The sequence below is a fragment of the Arvicanthis niloticus genome, chromosome 11, assembly GCF_011762505.2.
Source record: "Arvicanthis niloticus isolate mArvNil1 chromosome 11, mArvNil1.pat.X, whole genome shotgun sequence".
In the NCBI taxonomy this organism is placed as follows: Eukaryota; Metazoa; Chordata; class Mammalia; order Rodentia; family Muridae; genus Arvicanthis; species Arvicanthis niloticus.
In genome coordinates, this window is record NC_047668.1 from 28014258 (window position 1) to 28034312 (window position 20055).

Below are 20055 nucleotides of genomic sequence, written 5' to 3' on the forward strand. Positions count from 1 at the left end.
CAACAGAAAGGACCAAAAGATAAAGGCCAGCAAAGGGCCTCACAATTGGGAACATCAGAAGTTAAGTTATAGTGGATAAAAGAATAAGCAGGAAGCTAATATAAAATTTAGGAAGAGTCAAAATTAGGGGGATTATTAACATTGTGAAGAAAAACAAGATGTGTAAACTTGGATCAAATACATAATACTGTTTTGTATTGTCTACGTCTTTGCCTGCTTAATGAAGATTCGGTTATAAAAAGAGTTGATTTTAACAGATGTCGAAATATCATGACAAGATAAATGTCTGGAGCTCAGACTTAAGAGCACTAACTCATATTGCAGATGCCTGTAAAGACTGGCAAAGCTGGAGGAAAAAGTCAGTTCCCAGCACCTACATGGTGACTTATAACTGAACATAAGTGCAATTACAAAGGATATAATGCCCCTCTTCTAGCCTTCGTGGGTTCCTGATACACATTAACTTAGGCAGGCTCACATACCGTCACCGAAATAAAAAGTAAAAATAAAGACAAATAATGACTTGCTAGAAACAGTTGCTAAAACTGGTAACATTGAAAGAAACCGTGAAGGATGTGAGCTGAGTGTGTAAGGCCTATGCTTTCATTGTTCTTGGAACCATGAGACGTGGCCACAAAAGTTCAGATTGTGCCCACCCTTGAGTAGGAGGCACCTCACTGTTCTGTAAGAGAAGAATAATCCATGACCTGTTTGAAGCATGTGACACATTACCAATCCTCACAAGGTTCTGAGAGAAGTGTTCTCTAAAAGTTGGACATAAGTCACAACACTGTGTTTTTCCTCCTTTATATTTTTCTGCTGATTGGTGAAAGAAACTAGTGGTGCATTAAAATCTGACCTATAGGCAAAAGCTACTTTCTTAGAAAAGAGACAGTTTTACAAAGATGCTGATAAAGTTCAGATGATTCAATTACCAATTGCAACTTTGTTTGCTTCCTCCCCCCTCCCCCACTTTGACCAGAATATTTCACTGCTGCAAAGCAATTTGCACTTTGCAGCTTTAAAGAGAGCAGAAAGGACTAGACTTGCCAGAAGGCACTTGAGCAATTGTCACAGGCAGATTGTTTATTCATCCAAGAGGTTTATTATTATTTTCATAGCATTCTGCAAAGATCAAGGGAAGGCGTTAACAGGCTTTGTTATATTTTTAAGATGGAGTTTAAAGAATAATAAAGCAAATACAGCATCAAACTATTTGACATGTTACATGTGTGGGCTGCCCACCTAACTCTAAGTAAGGAATGTACTTCATTGAATGCAACAATTAGATGATTTTAAATTTTTTTTTCTGTAATTCCCCACCCCCACCCCTCAAAAAAAAAAAAAAAAAAAAAAAAAAAAAAAAAAAAAAAAAACCTCTATGAGTCATTGCTTAACTGTAATAAATTAATAGTGTTCAAAATAAGAATCAGTCTTGGCCCTGAACTTCATGATCCCTTTGTAAATTTCAGATGACATTAATAAGGGGAACATTGAGTTCATTGTTGAAAGCAAAAGGTTCAGAACTTCTGAAGGCCACTGAAGGTGTTTTCCCTGGAATTATACAACGTTGAGAACAAATCAAGTTCACATAATGTTTCCAATTACAATACAAAATTACCCAAGCTGAGGAATTGAGAAGCAATTCTTTGAGTTCTCTGAGAGTGTCATGACAAAGTACCATAAACTCTTATAAACTTAACCAACCTCCAAATGTATAAATTCATCACATTGGAATATCAAAGGTGAAGGAGAAAAAATATGTCTAAGCTGGTTCCTGCTGAGGGTTATAAGGGAGAATGTAGTCACATCTACCCTACCTTTTAGGGACTTATGCCAATATTTGGCATTTCTTGGCTTGAGGACACACTACCCAATGTCAGCCTTCACAGTCACACAGTGTCCTTCTTGCCAGTCTACTTCCTCCTTTTGTAAGGACACAGGCATAATGCATTTGTGGCCTATTACCCTTTTGAATTGTGGCTTATTACCTCACTTCAATTCATCTGCCACTGGTCTTAAGCTTCTAAATAAACTCACTTTCTGTGGTTCTCGGGGTTAAGATTTCAACCTATTAGCTTTGGGACATGAGAAAATGCCACTGACCCACACCAATGTCCTGCATTCTCTGTCTTTCCATTCACATTTTCCCAGAGCCCCTTCTCATCAGCTTTCAGATTCGCTATGTATTAGTCCCTGTACAGTCAGCTTCTCTGCAGCTATCCTTACAGCATTTCACATCAGCACCCTCCCTGAACTCTGATTTTACATCAGCATCCTCCCTGAACTACACCCTGACCATGGTTTCTTTCTATGCATCCTTTCGATTTTTTTTTTATTTTTTAAAAAAAACTATTTTTCATGCAATATGTTTTTATCATATTTTTTATTCTTTTTGTTGTACTTTTATTACTTCAAATGATTTTTTAAATTTAAATATATTTGGATTATACTATTTTTCTCCCCAAAGTCCTTCATGATCCTCTCCCCTCTCTACACACCCAACCTTAAATTCTTCCTCAAAATTACCAAAACCAGATATTCAATACACAAACACACACACAAACTCAAACCAATAAAATAATATAAACCCTCCCTCTAAAAACACCACTAAATTTTAACCAAATAAAAGTAAACAAAAAACTTGAGGAATCTATTATATATTGGTCAACCACTCCTGAACTCCTGGAGTGGTTGATATACCCAGTGTCACTCCAGTTTTAGAGAAAACTGTATTTGGGTCATATTGTTTCTCTTCCCCCAACTCTCCTCATATCCTCTCCACAACCCTACCCACCCAATTTCATGTTCTTTTGTTTTCTTCTCAAAGAAGCAAACAAAACAAAAAGTGACAAAAACATTTTAAACAAACAAAAACAGTAGGACAAAAATATCATAAAACACAGACACACACACACATGACAAAAATAAAAATCAACAACATGAAGTCCAATTTGTGTTTGCCAACTGTTCCTGGGTGTGAGACCTGCCCTTGAGTGCTCTTGATTTGTCAAGTGACATTCCTGTCCCCAGCAGGGATCAAATGAAAAATAGCATGTTATTAAGAGTGTGACTTTGTGCCTACTTCCCCTTCTCAGGTCAGGAATTTTGTCTGGTTTAACTTATTTAGGTCTTGTGTGTTTCTATCATTGTCTCTGTGAGTTCATAAGTTAAAACTCCAGATTGATTAATAATAAACATTAATTTCCTATTTGACTACCTAGTTTTAAACTTTTCTCTGCTCAATTCCTAAGCTACTTTACTAACTGATTTCCCTTATTTTTAGCAGACTCAAGAGTGTTGAAGAGTTTTTCATGATTGATAAGATGAAAATTTCATCAAGCCTGGTTCATAGCCTTGCCTTAGTTTACCCATGTGTCTCATTTCTTAGACTTCCTCCTCTGCCTTTTATTCAATAAAAGGGGGTGACTCTAGGTCCTTGAAACATACATGCAGGTCCATACTGTCCTGTGGTTTTGATTCTTTTTGTTAATTACTTTATTTATGCTTCTCATCTGACAAAGTCCAGGACAACCTTCTGGGCAAGGCTTGCTGCAATGTCCCCATAGTATGTTTTATGTCTACGTATACTGGAGCATCTTTAATGCTAATTGCTTACTTTAATGGTTCTCTTTCATTAATCTCTGAATTCTCTGTCCTTCTAAGAGCCAGAATCGTGGCATTTCCTTTTCATCTCTGTATTTTCTACACGCAGTAGAGGCCAAGGGCAGGCACCAAATAAACATTTCCCGAATAAACAAATGCATGGAAGGAAAACTACATGATCCCATATTCATTTGCAAAGCTTCTTTGGGATACATTTATAGAATCATGGTTTAGAGCGATTTCAGCTCACCCTCAAAATCCAGAGCCAGAGTCAACACTTTCTATGTTTCAATCAGCCTCTGTCAGAGTTCTCCCTTTCCAGTGCAAGAACACCAGGAAGACAGACCACAGCCAAGTACATCTTCATAGACTTTCTTGTTCCTAACATTTGTAAATAGTTCCTGGGAGGAAAAAGGACACTCAGGCTTAGCGTCTAACAATACACAATAAAGACCACAATCCTATGGAATCAAATGGCAGCTTCCTGGCAATAGTCCTGTGTCTTAATATTTATTGAAAGGGACTTAATGACTCTTGGCTCTAGATAAAATCAAACCAAATATACACCAATTTTTAATACAAATATACATTTTAATGTATTACTGTGTGTGTGTGTGTGTGTGTGTGTGTGTGTGTGAATGATAATAGCCTGATTATGGCCTATATAAAGATCCTTCATTTTAGTGTTAATCCTTTGGTGTTGAAGGTTATGTTCATTAAAAAATAATAGTGGGTGTGGTGGTTTGAATGAAAATAGTCTCCATAGATTCATTGGAAGTGTGGTCTTGTCAGTGGAAGTGTATAAGTATAGAAGCTCACGGTTGGCCTACGGTAACTCTCTCTTCCCGCTGCCTGCAGATTCAGATTCAGTGCCTCTCAGTCCCTTCTCCAGCACTAGACTATGTCTGCTGGAGTGCTGCCCTGCTTCCTGTCATGATGACAATAGACTAACTAACTCTCTGAACTCTAAGCTAGGCCCAATTAAATTTTTTCCTAATAGTTGCTGTGGTCATGGTGTCTCTTCACAGAAATAGATTATCAAACTCTAACTAAGACAGTGGGTTCTGTACATACAATGGCAGCAAGGAAGTTAGCAAGAGGAAGGGCATGATAAAGGCATGTGGGTATGTGGCACACGTGTTTCCTTCTTAGTTGCTTGCTCTATTTCAGGCTTTCATCATTTAAGAAGTGTTTACTTATGGGAGCTTGTGGATTCATTTTCCACATCGCTGTTTATACATGGTGTGTGGAATGTGCAGGAGGACACTCCTGGCATTATAAATGAGACAGTGGCCTCTGTCCTCAAGGAAAGCACAAGCTACCGAAGGAGACAAATGGATAATATGTTACAGGAGATTCATGAACATGTTTTGAATTAAGTGTATGGTAAACCATGAAAGAAGTAAATAATCCTATTCATACCATTGCTCCCACTATCCATTATGAAAGGAGATAAAACATTGTTACTGGAATTCTCCTCTCCCTCTGCATTATTTTGAAAGAATATCTTCCCAGTGTGGAATTTAGAGAATCTGTAGATTGCTTTTGATAAGATGGGCATTTTTACTATGTTGATCCTACTGATCCACGAGCATGGGAGATCTTTCCATCTTCTGAGGTCTTTGATTTCTTTCTTCAGGGACTTGAAATTCTTGTCATATAGACCTTTCACTTGCTTGGTTAGAGTTACCCCAAGATATTTTATATTCTTTGTGGCTATTGTGAAGGGTTGTTTCCCTAATTTCTTTCTCAGACTGTATCTATAAAGGTGGGTTGCTGATTTTATATCCACCCAGTTTGCTGAAGCTGTTTATCAACTGTAGTTTTCTGGTAGAATTTCAGGAGTTGTTTATATATACTATCATATTATCAGCAAATAGTGATACCTTGACTTCTTTCCCAATTTGTGTCCCCTTGATCTACTTTTTGTTGTCCTGTCTAAAAGAAATGAATGGATAAAAATGGAGCAGAGACTGAAGGAATCGTCCACCAGTGACCTGGCTGGCCCACCTTGGGCTCCATCCCATGGGCAGGCACTAAACCTGACACAATTTCTGATGCCATGCTGTGCTTGCAGACAGGAGCCTAGCATGGGTGACCTTTGAGAGGCTCTACTAGCAGCTGACTAAGACAGATGAAGATACTCAGAGTCAAGCAATGGACTTGAGGTTGAGCACCTTTATGAAAAAGTTGTGGGAAGGATTGAAAGAATTAAAGGGGATGGCAACCCCATAGAAAGGACAGCAGTTACAACTAACCTGGACCTCTGGGAGTTCCCAGAGACTAAGCCCACCAACCAAAGGGCATACACCAACTGTTCTGAGGCCCCTGGGATATATGCAGCAGAGGAATGCCTTGTCTAGCCTTGGTAGGAGAGTATGAGCCTAATTTTATAGAGATTTAATGCCCTAGAGAGGAAGAATACAGGGGTGGGTGCACCCTCTCAGAAGCAAAGGGGAAGGAGAATGAGGTGAAGAACTCTGTGAGGCAGGGCCCAGGAGGAGGGTAACATTTGGGATGTAAATAACAAAATGATTAATTAATTAAAATTAATATAAAAACCAATGTGAGAAGTTACAACTCTTTCAACATGGTGTGAAACCAATCAATAAAACATTAGTATTCAAAAGCCATATAAAAATGCCACAGTATCACAGAACAAATGAAAAGATCTTTACAAGTAGAAGAGGCTAAAAATGCTTTTGTGCATTTCAAAACCTACTAGAAATTTAACACTGCCAATAGACAGTGATGCTAAAATGGAGCTAACTTTTTCTTATTATTTGCACTTTATACTAGAAAAAAATGATATGAATCCAAATTTTATATTTACTTCAATAATGATATTGATTTCAAACTAAATACCAATAACAACAACATAGATAGTGGTGACCACCTGCTTGCTGTGGTCAGCATCGAGTTCCCTGGCAATGGTCTGCCTTCAAGATCTCTCTGCAAAAGTGATGACTTTTGTGTGCAGTAGTATTTTCCAAGTACTGGGTCACAAATCAGACAGGCACAAAATAAGAACCATGTTGATATGCATTGCAATTTATAATACTTTCATCAAAAAAAAAACAAAAACAAAAACAGGAGTACTATTCATTTAGAAAGAGGAGTTTAAGACCCTCCATATGTGTCTGTAGGTGTACATAGTCAGATCACTCAGTTGCTAACACTAGTTAGTACATCTGTCTTGAACAGTACATTGCTTTTGTAAATCCTCAGTCAAATATTGTCCAATTTATATCCATAATTGATCATTTGTTAAAGGCAGGAAGCACAGGGAACACTGATGTAGAAATGCAATAAGGAAACAAGAGGCATAATGATGTAATTCTGCAAATTTTGTTCAATTTTCCCTTCATCAAATCAAAATTCTTGTATATATTTAGTATTCTAAAAGTTAATTTGAAAAACATAAACTAATCTATGATTATTAAATATGGCTTTGAATTGGGGGGATTGGAGAATTACCCTGTGTACAATATGCTAGTTGCAGACTTTTCAAGAAAGAGCTTAAATGCCCTTTATCTATCTAGTTAGAAAGATTTTTTTTAATTTTTTACTTAATAAAGTATACAGAAAGAATTCTTCATACCCAGTCATATTAATAACTTGTATTTTAAAACATGTTTTAGTTAATGTATTTTTTTCTGTCTTGACAACTTGTTTAGCTCCAAAACAAGAACAAATCCTTCATGTTCATCAATAAGATATGTATTTTTAAAAATTATACTTTTTAAAAAATTAAAGTCTATTATCTAAATAGAAAATGCAAACTTACATATTAAATACATCACTTCTGTCCTGATGAACATCTAGTTTAGAATTTTACATTTACTCAAATATGTGAATATATACCAATTTTAAAAGAATGTTTGGCTCCTTTGGCCAAAACACAAGAGGTAACCATTTTCAACTTGATTACTTTTTAAATTAATATCCAGTTTTTGAGTTCTTTAATTATTTTCTATCTTAGCCTTCTATCAGGTGTGTAGTTTGGAAAAAAAAAAAAAACTTTTCCAAAATTTTGTACCCTGCTTCTTTGTCCAAATGACAGTATTCTTTCTTTTTTTTAAACAGAAGATTTTAGTTTTATGAAGTCCCATTTATTATTTGTTGATCTTAATGCCTGTGTTCTGTTTGGAAAGTTCTTTCTTGTTCCAGTGAGTTCCAGAGCTTTCTCCACTTTCTCTCCTGTCAGGTCCAGTGTATCTGGTTTTATGTTGAGGTCTTTGATTCATTTGAACTTGAGTTTTATACAGGGTGATAGGTATGTATCTCCTTGCATAATCCTATATGCAGACATCAAGTTTGATCAGCTCCATTTATTGAAGATACTCTGTTTTCCAGTATTTTTGATTTATTTATTAAAAATCAGATTTCCCGTTCCCTTTACCCCATCTACTGCAAGAATGAAGACCATTCTCAGCAATCAGACTGTTGACATTCCAGAAAATGTTGACATCACTCTGAAGGGGCACACAGTCAGTGTGAGGAGCCCCAGGGGAACTCTGCGGAGGGACCTCAGTCATGTCAGGGTACAAGAAAAAGAAAAGGCTCCGGGTTGACAAATGGTGGGGTAACAGAAAGGAACTGGCCACTGTCAGAACCATCTGCAGTCGTGTTCAGAACATGATCAAAGGTGTTACACTGGGCTTTCGTTACAAGATGAGGTCTGTGCATGCTCACTTCCCCATCAACGTCGTTATTCAGGAGAACGGGTCTTTGGTTGAAATCGTAAATTTCTTGGGTGAAAAATATATCCACAGGGTTCGGATGAGGACAGCTGTTGTTTGATCTGTCTCCCAAGCCCAGAAGGATGAATGAACCCTTGAAGGAAATGATACTGAACTTGTTTCAAATTCAGCGGCTCTGATTCAGCAAGCTACACCAGTTAAAGACAAAGATATCAGAAAGTTTTTGGATGGCATCTATGTGTCTGAGAAGGGAACCGTGCAGCAGGCTGGCAAGTGAGGCCTCAGATTCCTAGCTCCAGAAACAAGATCCTGATCACAAGTACAATTTGGGCTCATTGAGGACGATAAAGGACTTATATATTGATTTAAAAAAAAAAATCAGATTTCCCTAGATGTGTAGGTATCTAGGCCTTCAAATCGACTCCAATAATCAACATGTCTATTTTTTTGTCAATATCATGCTATTTGCTGATTGATCAATCAAGTAATCCTCTCATATACTATATCGTGAGCAAAGTTTCCTCTTTCTTCCCAGTACTTCCCCATCAACTCCCTTCTCTCCACCCCCAAAACATTCCTCCTTCATTTTCCTTCGGAAAAGGGAAAGTCTCCCGGAGATTGAAAAAAATCTAGGCACCTCCTCTCATATTAAGGCTGGAACAGGCAAGCCAGTAGGAGGAAAAAAGGATCACAGAAGAAGGTAAAAGAATCTGAGACAGCTCACTGTTAGGAGTCCCACAAAAAGACTAAGCCACACAACTGTAACATATATGCAGAGGGCTTAGCCCAGAACCATGCAGGCTTTCTGATTGTCACTTCAGTTCCTATGAGCCCTTATTGAAGCAGGTTAATTGATCAATTGAATAATTGATCTGTGGGTCTCTCATAGTGTTCTTAATACCTATGGCTCCTACAATCCTTCCTTCTACTCTTCTCCAGGACTGCCCAAGCTCCACCTAATATTTGGTTCTGGGCCTCAATATCCGTTTCCATCAGCTGCTCAATAAAGCTTCTCTGTTGGCAGTTGTCCTAGGCACCAATCTATGAGTATAGAAGAACATCATTAAGAATTATTCATTTTCCCTCCCACCTGCCACGATGTGATCAGATCTGCCTCTCTATGCCGTTCCTATCATGAGAATCTGAAACCTCTAAAACCATGAGTCTCTCCTTTGAGTATCTCATCTTTTGAGTAGATCAGCTCAATTACTTTGCCACAGTGATGAGAAATCTGATTAACATATAAACTAGACAAATGAGTGGGAAACTGTTTTTTTTTTTTTTTTTTTCTTGGCCAGGGCACCCAGCACAGCCTCTTGTCAAGTCAGCTGGGCCAGTTATGTCCCCTGCACACATTCATCATCATTTCTGTGCCCTTTGGTGGAAGACAGTAGAAAATGAACCACCACACGCTCCTTCAGCTCACAGTCTGCTTGCCTTCAGGAAGAATCTGTTGACAAGTGCCAGGGTCTTGTCTATATAAGCATATAGACCTATATGCCTGTAACACACCATTAAGGAGGGACACAGGCTGAAATAAGTCACACACCGGGTACCAAGCTGTACATGTTCACAGCTGTCAGCTTCCACAAGGGACAGCCCTGAGAATCTTTGCTTCCAGTGTCCTTTTGCCCTCCTCTGCCCATTCTAGAAAACATGGCTCTATTCTGTGCTTCCAGAGCTCCAGGACTGTCAGATTCATCCAATGACCTGACCCTGAGTTTCGTCTCCTTTGCCCCACCTTTCTGTTACTGGGAATGCCTAGGTACCTGCAGGCACTGGTTTGGCCCCTGAGCATGTGTTACTTGTACAATGAATTTATCTCAGTGCATGTTCTTAATACTTGAAACAGTTAAAACTAAATTCCCCTGATTATTTATTTGGTCACAGTGTTATCCCAACCCTAAGCTAGGAAGGAGGCAAATAAAAGAAAATGACCCAATATTTCAAAAACATTTTATACTCTTAATTTAAACAGCAATTAAATATCAAGCTTATAGAACCTTCCTGTTGAATTAATTTACTGATACCCTTGGTAATTTATCAATATTCTTATTTTACTTCTTTTATTAATTAATGAATGCCTGTGTTTCTTTTTCTTTGTGTGAGAGAGGTTTTGTTTGGTTTTATTTTGTTTTTGATACCAGGTCTTGCTATGTAGCTCTGGCTGCCTTGGAACCCACTGCATGGACCAGGATGGCTTTGAATTTGTGACAGCCTTCCTACCACTGCCTGCCAGGAGCTGGGATTACAGGCATGAGCCACCATTCCAGAACCGTGAGTTCCTAATCATATTAGTTCTAATAGATTTTATTTTTTTTGCTTCTCTACTAAACACAGATTTTAATTTTTAAGAGGGTATCTATTTATCAACTATCCTGTTGGTAACTGCATTGTTTGTTTTAACATTATGTTAACATTGATATTCTCTCCCCAGGTTTGAGTTTGTCTATTTGCTGTTGATTACTTTAATAAAGACATAAGTTTCTGTTACATTTTCTTAAAATAAATGGATTTTTTCATCAAAAATTAATTATTTCATTGCCTTTTTATAAATGTATATGAGTATACTGTAGCTGTCTTCTGACACATGAAAAGAGAGCATCGGATTCCATTACAGGTGGTTGTGAGCCCTATGCAATTGCTGGGAATTGAACTAAGGACTTCTAGAAGAGCAGTCAGTGCTTGTAACCACTGAGCCATCTCTCCAGTCCGACATTTTTTGTTTGCTTGTTTGGGTCCGGCCATGCTTGTTTCTATTCTAGGTTTCTGGGTGTTTTAGTCCCTGGGACTTGGCACTCCAGACAGTGTAATGGATGGGGTACCTCTTGGGGCATGGGTCTCAAGTTGGACCAGTCATTGTTTGACCACTGCTACAATTTCTGTGCCACATTTACCCTAGCACATCTTGTGGGCAGGGCAAATTGTATATCAAAGTTTTTGTAGCTGTGTTGGTGTCATAATTCCTCATCTGGAAGTCTTGCCTGGTTACAGGCAATGGCCTGCTAAAGCTCTGAATCCCCTTTTACTAGGACTCTTAGTTAGAGTTGCTCTTATAGATTCATGGGAATTTCCACTGCACTAGGTTTCTATCTCACCCCCCCACCCGCAAATATTGCCTAATTGTAGTTGTCTCTCCCAGAACTCTCCCCTGCCGTCCTCCTCCTTTCTGAAACCTCCTTTTCCCCTCCCTACCTACCACCAGTCCATCTGCAATCTCTATACTATTATCCTCTCACAGGGAGATTCATGTGCCCCGCCCCTGCATCTTCCTTGTTACTTAGCATCTTTGGATCTATGGAATGCAGCATGGCTATCCATTGCTTTAGGGCTAATATCCACTTATATGTGAATACATACCATATTTGTCTTTGTGTGTCTGGGTTTCCTTACTCAGGATAATCTTTTCTAGTTCCATCCACTTGCCTACAAATTTCATGAAGTAACTTTTATCAACAACTGATTAATACTCCAGTGTGTAAGTGAAGCACATTTTCTTTGTCTATTCTTCAGTTGAGGGATATCTAGGTTGTTTCCAGTTTCTGGCTATTATGAATGAAGATGCTATCTATGAACATAATTGAGCAAATGTCTTTGTGGTAGGATGGTGTATCCTTTGAGTATATGCTGAAGAGTGGTACAACTGGGTTTTGAGGTTTATTGATTTCCAATTTTCTGAGAAGTCACCATAGTGATTGCCAAAGTGGCTGTACAAGGTCACCCTCACACCAGCAATGAAGGGGCGTTTCCCTTGCTCATGTCCTCACAAGCATGAGCTGTCACTCCTGTTTTTGATATTAGCCATTCTTACAGGTGTAAGATAAAATCTCAAAGTAGTTTTGATTTGCATTTCCCTGATGTCTAAGGTGTTGGACATTTCTTTAAGTGCTTCTCTGCCATTTGAGACTCCTCTGTTAAGAATTCTCTGTTTAGTTCTGTAACCTAGTTTTTAATTGGAATGTTTAGTCTGTTTATGTCTACTTTCCTGAGTTCTTTCTATATTTAAGAGATGTCAGATGTGGAATTGATAAAGATCATTTCCCATTCTCTAGGCTGCCATTTAGTCCTATTGATAGTGTCCTTGGTCTTTCAAAAGTTTTTTTTTTCTTTTTTCAGTTTCATGATGTCCCATTTATTAATTATTTATCTTTGTGCCTGTGCTACCGGTGTTGTGTTTAGGAAGTGGTATCCCGTGCTAATGCATTCAAAGCTGTTCCTTGCTTTCTCTTTTATCAAATTCAGTGTATCTGGTTTTAGGTTGAGAACTACTTGAACTTGAGTTTTGTTCAAAAGGATATATATGGATTTATTTGTATTCTTCTATATGTAGACATCCAGTAAGATCAGCACCATTTGTTGAAGATGCTTTTTCCCTAATTGTGTATTTATAATGTCTTTATAAAACAAACAACAGCCATACATATGTGTGTAAATTTATGTCTGGATTTTGATTTGATTTGATTAATAAACCCATATGTTTTTATACCAGTTCCATGTATTTTTTATTACTATAGCTCTGTAGTATAGCTTGAAAACTAGGGTGGTGATACCTATTTTATTGTTTTAACTAGTCTGGTTTGTTGTGTTGTTTGTTTGTTCATTTTCACATGAACTTGATTATTATCCTTCAAGGTCTGTAAAGAATTGTGTTGAAATTATGATGGGAACTGTGTTGAATCTCTACATTGCTTTTGGTAGGAGATATGGCTGTTTTTACTATGTTAAAATCATGGGAGATCTATCCATTTTCTACTATCTTCTTAAATTTCCTTCTTCAAAGACATGAAGTTCATGTTATACAGGTCTTACACTAGCTTTCTTAGGATTACCCCAGGATAGTTTACATTAATGGTGACTACTGAGAAGGGTGTTGTTTGGGTGATTTCTTTCTTGGCCCATTTATCATTTGCATATAGGATAATTAGTGAATTTTTTGTATTATTCTTGTATCAACCACATATTCTTATCAACAATAGGAGTTCACTGGTAGAATTTTTGGGGTTACATGTGTATATAATTATATCATCTGTAAATAAAAATACTTTGGCTTTTTCACTTCCAATTTATACCACCTAAATCTTCTTTAGTTGTCTTATTGTTCTGGCTAGAATTATAAGTACTATATTGAAGAAATTTGGAAAGTGGAGACAAGCTTGTCTTGTTCCTGACTTTAGTGGAATTGCTTGAGTTCCTCTGCATTTAATTTGTTGGTTATCATCTTCCTGCTGATTGCCTTTGTATGTTTAGCATGTCCATTGTATCCCTGATATCTTCAAGAATTTTATTAAAGGCCTTTTCAGCATTTAATGACATGATTATGTGGAGTTTTTTTCAGTTTGTTTATATAGTGGATTGCCTTGATAGATTTTCATATGTTGAACTATATCTGCATCTTGGCAATGAAGCCTGCTTGATCATGGTGGATGACCTTTTTAGAATCAGTTTGTATTTTATTGAGCAGTTTTGCAATAATGTTGACCAGGAAAGTTGGTCTGTAATGTGTAGAGAAATTTTAATCCAACAACATGGCTACCCTTGGCAAGGGCAAAGATGTGACCCTGCTGGAATGCAGACATGTCATTTGTTACAGTATGAAATGGCTGGAATAGAGACACACCCTTAGTACACACCTTTAATTCCTAACAATGAAGGTCAGGTTAGTTTGTAGATGAAAGCAACCTAGTTTGAAAGTGGCATCTAATTGAAGGATAGATAAAGTGGCAAATCAGAAAGATTTGACAGAATGACTCATAGATAGGATATGCCCAACTCACATGAGAACAAAAGACAATGAGAGGCTACTTAAGAGCAATGAGAGAGAAAAAATATAGTTTAGTATATGGTGGGTGGTATGTGTGTATTACATTTTTACTGAAAGAATTTTTCCAGAGTGGTTACAGAAAGAATGAACTAGACAGAGGTAAAGATAGAATGAGCCAGAGAATGAGAAGGAACTAGAAGATTAGAACATATTGTGAAAGTTTGTAGGAGACCAGGCAGAGCAATTCAGTCAGAAGCCAAGAAAAGGCAGATCGGATCTGTCATCTTGAAAAAATTTATCATACAGAAGCTATAAGCCTCCAGGCCTAGCCCTGGGGATAATTAAAACAGAGACAGAAGAGCTCTGGGCTCAGCCCAAGCCACATATTTGCACAACTTATGTATGGCTCTCATCTCATCACTTCTTCTGAGAAAATGAAAATGATATTTACAGTAATTCTGTTTATATTTTTGTGAAATAGTTTGAGGAGTTTGATTGCTTCTAGCTTCTCTTTAAATGTCTGGTGGAATTCTGTGCTAAAACTATTTGGCCCTGGACTTACTTACTTTCTTTCTTTCTTTCTTTCTTTCTTTCTTTCTTTCTTTCTTTCTTTCTTTTTTTCTTTCTTTCTTTCCTTCTTTCCTTCTTTCCTTCCTTCCTTCCTTCCTTCCTTCCTTCCTTCCTTCCTTCCTTTCTTCTTTCCTTCCTTCCTTCCTTCCTTCCTTCCTTCCTTCCTTCCTTCCTTCCTTCCTTCCTTCCTTTCTTCTTTCCTTCCTTCCTCTTTTTTGATGGGAGACTTTTAATGACTGATTCTATTTCCTTAGGGGTTATAGGTATATTTAGATTGTTTATCTGATCTTGATTTAACTTTGGTAAGTGGTATCTACAAAGAAATTTGTCCATTTCTCTTGTTTTCTTTTAATTTTGTGGAATACAGGCTTTTGAAATATGACAATTATTCTTTAGATTTCTTTAATGTCTGATGTTATATCCCATTTCTATTTGTTTTGTTTTGTTTCGTTTTGTTTTGTTTCGTTTTGTTTTGTTTTGTTTTGTTTTGTTTTGTTTTGTTTTGTTTTGAGACAGGGTTTCTCTGTGTAGCCCTGGCTGTCCTGGAGCTCACTCTGTAGACCAGGCTGGCCTTGAACTCAGAAATCCTCCTGCCTCTGCCTCCCAAGTGCTGGGATTAAAGGCGTGCACCACCACCCGCCTGGCCCCCATTTCTATTTCTTATTTTGTTAATTTGAACTGTTTTTCTCTGCCTCTTAGTTAATTTGGCTAAAGATTTGTCTATCTTGTTGATTTTCTCAAAGAACTAACTCTTTGTTTCATTGATTTTTTTTTGTATTGTTCTGTTTCTACTTTATACATTTTAGCCATGAATTTGTTTATTTGCTTACATCTACTCCTTTTGGGTGTATTTGCTTCTTTCTGTTTGAGAACTTTCAGGTTTGCTGTTAGTTGCTAATATGAGATCTCTCTGATTTCTTTATTTATACACTTAGTTCTATCAGCTTTCCTCTTAGGACCGCTTCTTTTGAATCCCATGCGTTAGGGCATGTTTTGCTCTCATTTTTGCTGAATTCTAGGAAGCCTTTTATTTATTTACTTTTCCATGACACAGAGGACATTTAGTAAAGAGTTGTGCAATTTCCATAAATTTGTAGTCTTTCTGTTGTTTCTGCTGTTGTAGAAATCCGGATTTAGTTCTTGATCTTTTGATAGGATTCAGGGACTTATTTCAACTTTCTTTTCATTGTTGAGACTTGTTTTATTCCAATTATGTGGTAAATTTTGAAGAAGATTCCATGAAGTGCTGGGAAGAAAGTATACTCTTTGTGTTTGGGTGAAATATTCTCTGGATATTTGTTAGGTCCATTTGGTTCATAAAATCTGTTAGCTCCATTGATTCTCTGTTGAATTTTTCTCTCAATGACCTGTCCATTAGTATAATTGGGAAACTGAAGTCTACCATTATTAATGTATGGGGCTCAATGTGTTTTTTAAGCTATAGTAATGTTTCTTTTAAAAATATGGGTGCCCTTGTGTCTGAGACATAGATGTTCAGAAATGAGACATCATCTTGGTAGATTTTTCCTCTGATGTGTATGAAATGTTCTTCTCCATCTCTTTTGATTAATTTTGTTTGCAAGTCTATTTTGTTGCATATTTAATGAGCATGACTGCACAAGCTTATTTGTTGGGTCCTCTTGTGTAGAAAATGTTTTCCAACCTTTTACTCTGAGGTAATGTCTATTTGTAATGTTTAGGTGTGTTTCTTGTATACAGCAGAATTATGGATTCTGTTCTTATATCTTTTTTGTTAGCCTGTGTTTTTTTTAATTGGGGAATTGAATTAATTGATATTGAGATATATTCATAACCAGTGATGATAAATTCTTGTTATTTTGATAGTGATGGTGGTAGTAGTAGTGATTGCTCTGTGTGTTTTTGTGTGTATGTGTGTGTTCACACACACGTGTACGTGTGTGTGTGTGTGTGTGTGTGTGTTTCCCTTCTTTTTGTTTTACTGCTGTGGAATTATTTATTTCCCGTGTTTTCTTTGCTGAGGTTAGCCTCTTTCAGTTAGAGTTTTTATTCTAGTAACTTTTGGAGGGCTGGATTTGTGAATAGCTATTGTGTACATTTAACTTTGGCATGGAATATCTTGCTTTCTTCAGCTATGATGATTAAAAGTTTTGTTGGGTGTAGTAGTTTAGGCTGGCATCTGTGGTCTCTTAGAGTCAGTTGAATATCTGTCTAGGCCCTTCTGGCTTTTATATTGTCCATTAAAAAGTCTGATGTAATTCTAGTTATTCTCCATATTTTTTATAAATGACTTGGCCTGTTTATGTCTTACAACTTTTAATATTCTTTCTTCTGTAGTTTTAGTGTTTTGATCATTATGGGGTAGTGGACTTTCTTTTCTGGTTCAATTTATTTGTTATTCACTAAGCTTGTGCCATTATAAGCATGACCTTTTTAAAATTTTAGGACATTTTCCTTCTATGATTTTGGTAAAAGTAAATATATATATCTTCTGTTTTTTTTGACATGGAATTATTATTCTTCCTATTATTTTTAGGGTTGTTTTCTTTTTCATGGTGTTCCATATTCAGGATGTTTTATGTCAGAATTATTTTAGATTTAATATTGTTTGACCAATGTGTCAATTTCTCGTGTTGTACCTTCTAATGCTGAGAGTCTCTCTTCCATCTTTTGCATTGTATTGATTGGTGATGCTTGCATCTGTAGTTTCTGTATCCTTACCTAGGTTTTCCATCTCAAGTATTCCCTTAGTTTGTACTTTGTTTATTGCTTCTACGTCTATTTTCTGTTCTTGAAAAACTTTTATTCAGTTCCTTCACCTGTTTGCTTTTGTGGCTTTCTTTAAGGTATTTACTCATCTCTTTAAATTGTCTTTTTCTTGCTTTCTTTAAGATATTTATTAATTTCCCCTTTAAGAATCTCTTTTTTTTCAAATTATTTTTATTATATTTTTAATTTACATTTCAAATGTTATCCCCTTTCATGGTTCTTCTGCACCAGAAACCCCCATCCCATACCCCCTCCTCTGCTTCTGTGAGAGTGTTCCCCCACTCACCCACCCACCTACTCCCACCTCCCCACCCTCGAATATCCCTACACTGGAGCATTGAGCCTTCACAGAACCAAGGGCCTCTCTTCCCATTGATGTTTGACCAGGCTATTCTCTTCTACATATGCAGCTGGAGCCATGGGTCCCTCCATGTGTACTCCTTGGTTAGTGGTTTAGCCCCTAGGAGCTCTGGAGGGAGTCTAGTTGGCTGATATTATTGTTCTTTCTATGGGGTTGCAAACCCCTTCAGCTCCTTCAGTCCTTTCTCTAAACTCCTCCATTGGGTACCAATGTTGGCTGCAAGCATCCACCTCTGTATTTGCAGGCTCTGGTAGAGCCTCTCAGGAGACAGCTGTATCAGGCTCCTGTCAGCAAGTACTTCTTGGCATCCACAATAGTATGTGGGTTTGGTGACTGTCTATGAGATGAATCCGCAGATGGTGCAGTCTTTGGATGGCCTTTTCTTCAGTCTCTGCTCCATATTTTGTCTCCATATTTCCTCCCATGACTATTTTGTTACCCTTTCTAAGAAAGACGGAAGCACCCACACTTTGCTCTTCCTTCTTTTTGAGCTTCATGTGGTCTGTGAATTGTATCATGATTATTCCAAGCATTTAGGCTAATATCCATTTATCAGTGAGTGTATACAGTGTGTGTTCTTTTGTGATTGGGTTACCTCACTCAGGATGATATTTTCTAGTTCCATCCATTTGCCTAAGAATTTCATAAATTCATTGTTTTTTAATATCTTAGTATTACTCCATTGTATAAATGTACCACATTTTCTGTATCCATTCCTCTGTTGAAGGATATCTGGGTTCTTTCCAGCTTCTGGTTATTATATATAAGGCTGCTATGAACATAGAGGAGCATGTGTCCTTGTTATATGTTGGAGAATCTTTTGGGATGTGACCAGGAGTGGTAGAGCTGGGTCCTCAGGTAGTACTGAAATTACCAGACTGATTTCCAGAGTGTTTGTACCAGCTTGCAATCCCGTCAACAATGGAAGAGTGTTCCTCTTCCCCCATATTCTCACCAGCATCTGCTGTCACCTGAGTTTTTGATCTTAGCCATTCTGTTAGGTGGAATCTCAGGATTGTTTTGATTTGCATTTTTCTAATGGCTAAGGATACTGAACATTTCTTTGGGTGATTCATGAGCATGGGAGACCTTTTCATCCTCAAAGACCATGTTGAATTTCTTTTTTAAGTCTTCATATTTTTAATCATACAGAGCTTTTATTTGTGTGATGTAATAATATAATCAAAAGGTATTTTTTTATAATTTGAGACTATTGTGAATGGTATTGTTTCCCTGTTTGTTTTTTTTTTCTATTTGTCATTTTTATGTAATGCCGGGAGCCAAACCCAGGAAATTACCGGCTGTTCAAAGAGAACCTCAGGAAATTACCTGCTATTCTAGAAAGACTAGTCAGTACAAGGTTAGTCTAGAAAGACTAGTCAGTACAAGGTAGAAAGACTAGTCAGTACACAGGTCTCAGGTCCCAGGAACTTGAAGAACGTCAGGCATTTCCTTGGAGCCGGTTATGACAATGGGATGGTCTAGGGCAATAAGGATATGACAGTGGATTGGTCTTAGACAATAAGGACTCAATAGTGGGATAGCCCTAACCAGTGACTCTCACCCAAACTTCCCGGTTTGTTGTGTCCTTAAAACTTGCCCCCCCCCCCAATTAAAGTTTCAGAGCTTGATCAGAACCCCAGACTTGCTCTCATTCTTTGTGTGTCTTATCTTTTCATTTTCTCGCCCCCTTCCCTAAGGTCTCGTCGAATCCCCGTGGACCGGGGCAATATAAGAGGGCAATGATATTTGTAAATTAAATTTGTATCCAGATACTTTGCTGAAAGTGTTTATCAGATATGCATGTCTTCCAGTGGAATTTTAGGGTTACATATGCATACTATTTTATCATATGCAATTGACAATACTTTGACTTATTCTTTTAGCAATTTTATATTTCACTGATCTTCAAAAACTATATTGTATAGGTATAGAGAGAGGAGATAGCTTCATCTTGTTCCAGATGGAATTTCTTTGACTTTTTTTTCATGTAATTTAATGTTGGCTATAAACTTGATGGAAATTGCCTTTATTGTGTTTTGAAATGTCCCTTGTAACCTAAATCTCTCTAGAATTTTACCATAAAGTAGTGTTGGATTTTGTTGAAGGCCTTTTCTGGATTTAATGAAATGATCACGTGGCATTTTGTCTTTCAGTCTATTTATATTGTAGATCACACTTGCTGGTTTATATATGTTGAACCATCTCTGCATTTCTGGGATAAAAGCTACGTAGTTATAGTGGATGCTTTTTTAGATGTGCTCTTAGATTCTGTTTGCAAGTAATTTATAGAAAAAATTTTTAAA

At 37.2% G+C, this 20055-nt stretch overlaps 1 pseudogene; it reads left to right on the forward strand.

Moving 5' to 3' along the window:
- Positions 1-8024: 8024 nt before the first annotated feature.
- On the forward strand, positions 8025-8636 carry LOC117717175 (large ribosomal subunit protein uL6 pseudogene; annotated as a pseudogene).
- The last annotated feature ends 11419 nt before the right edge of the window (positions 8637-20055 follow it).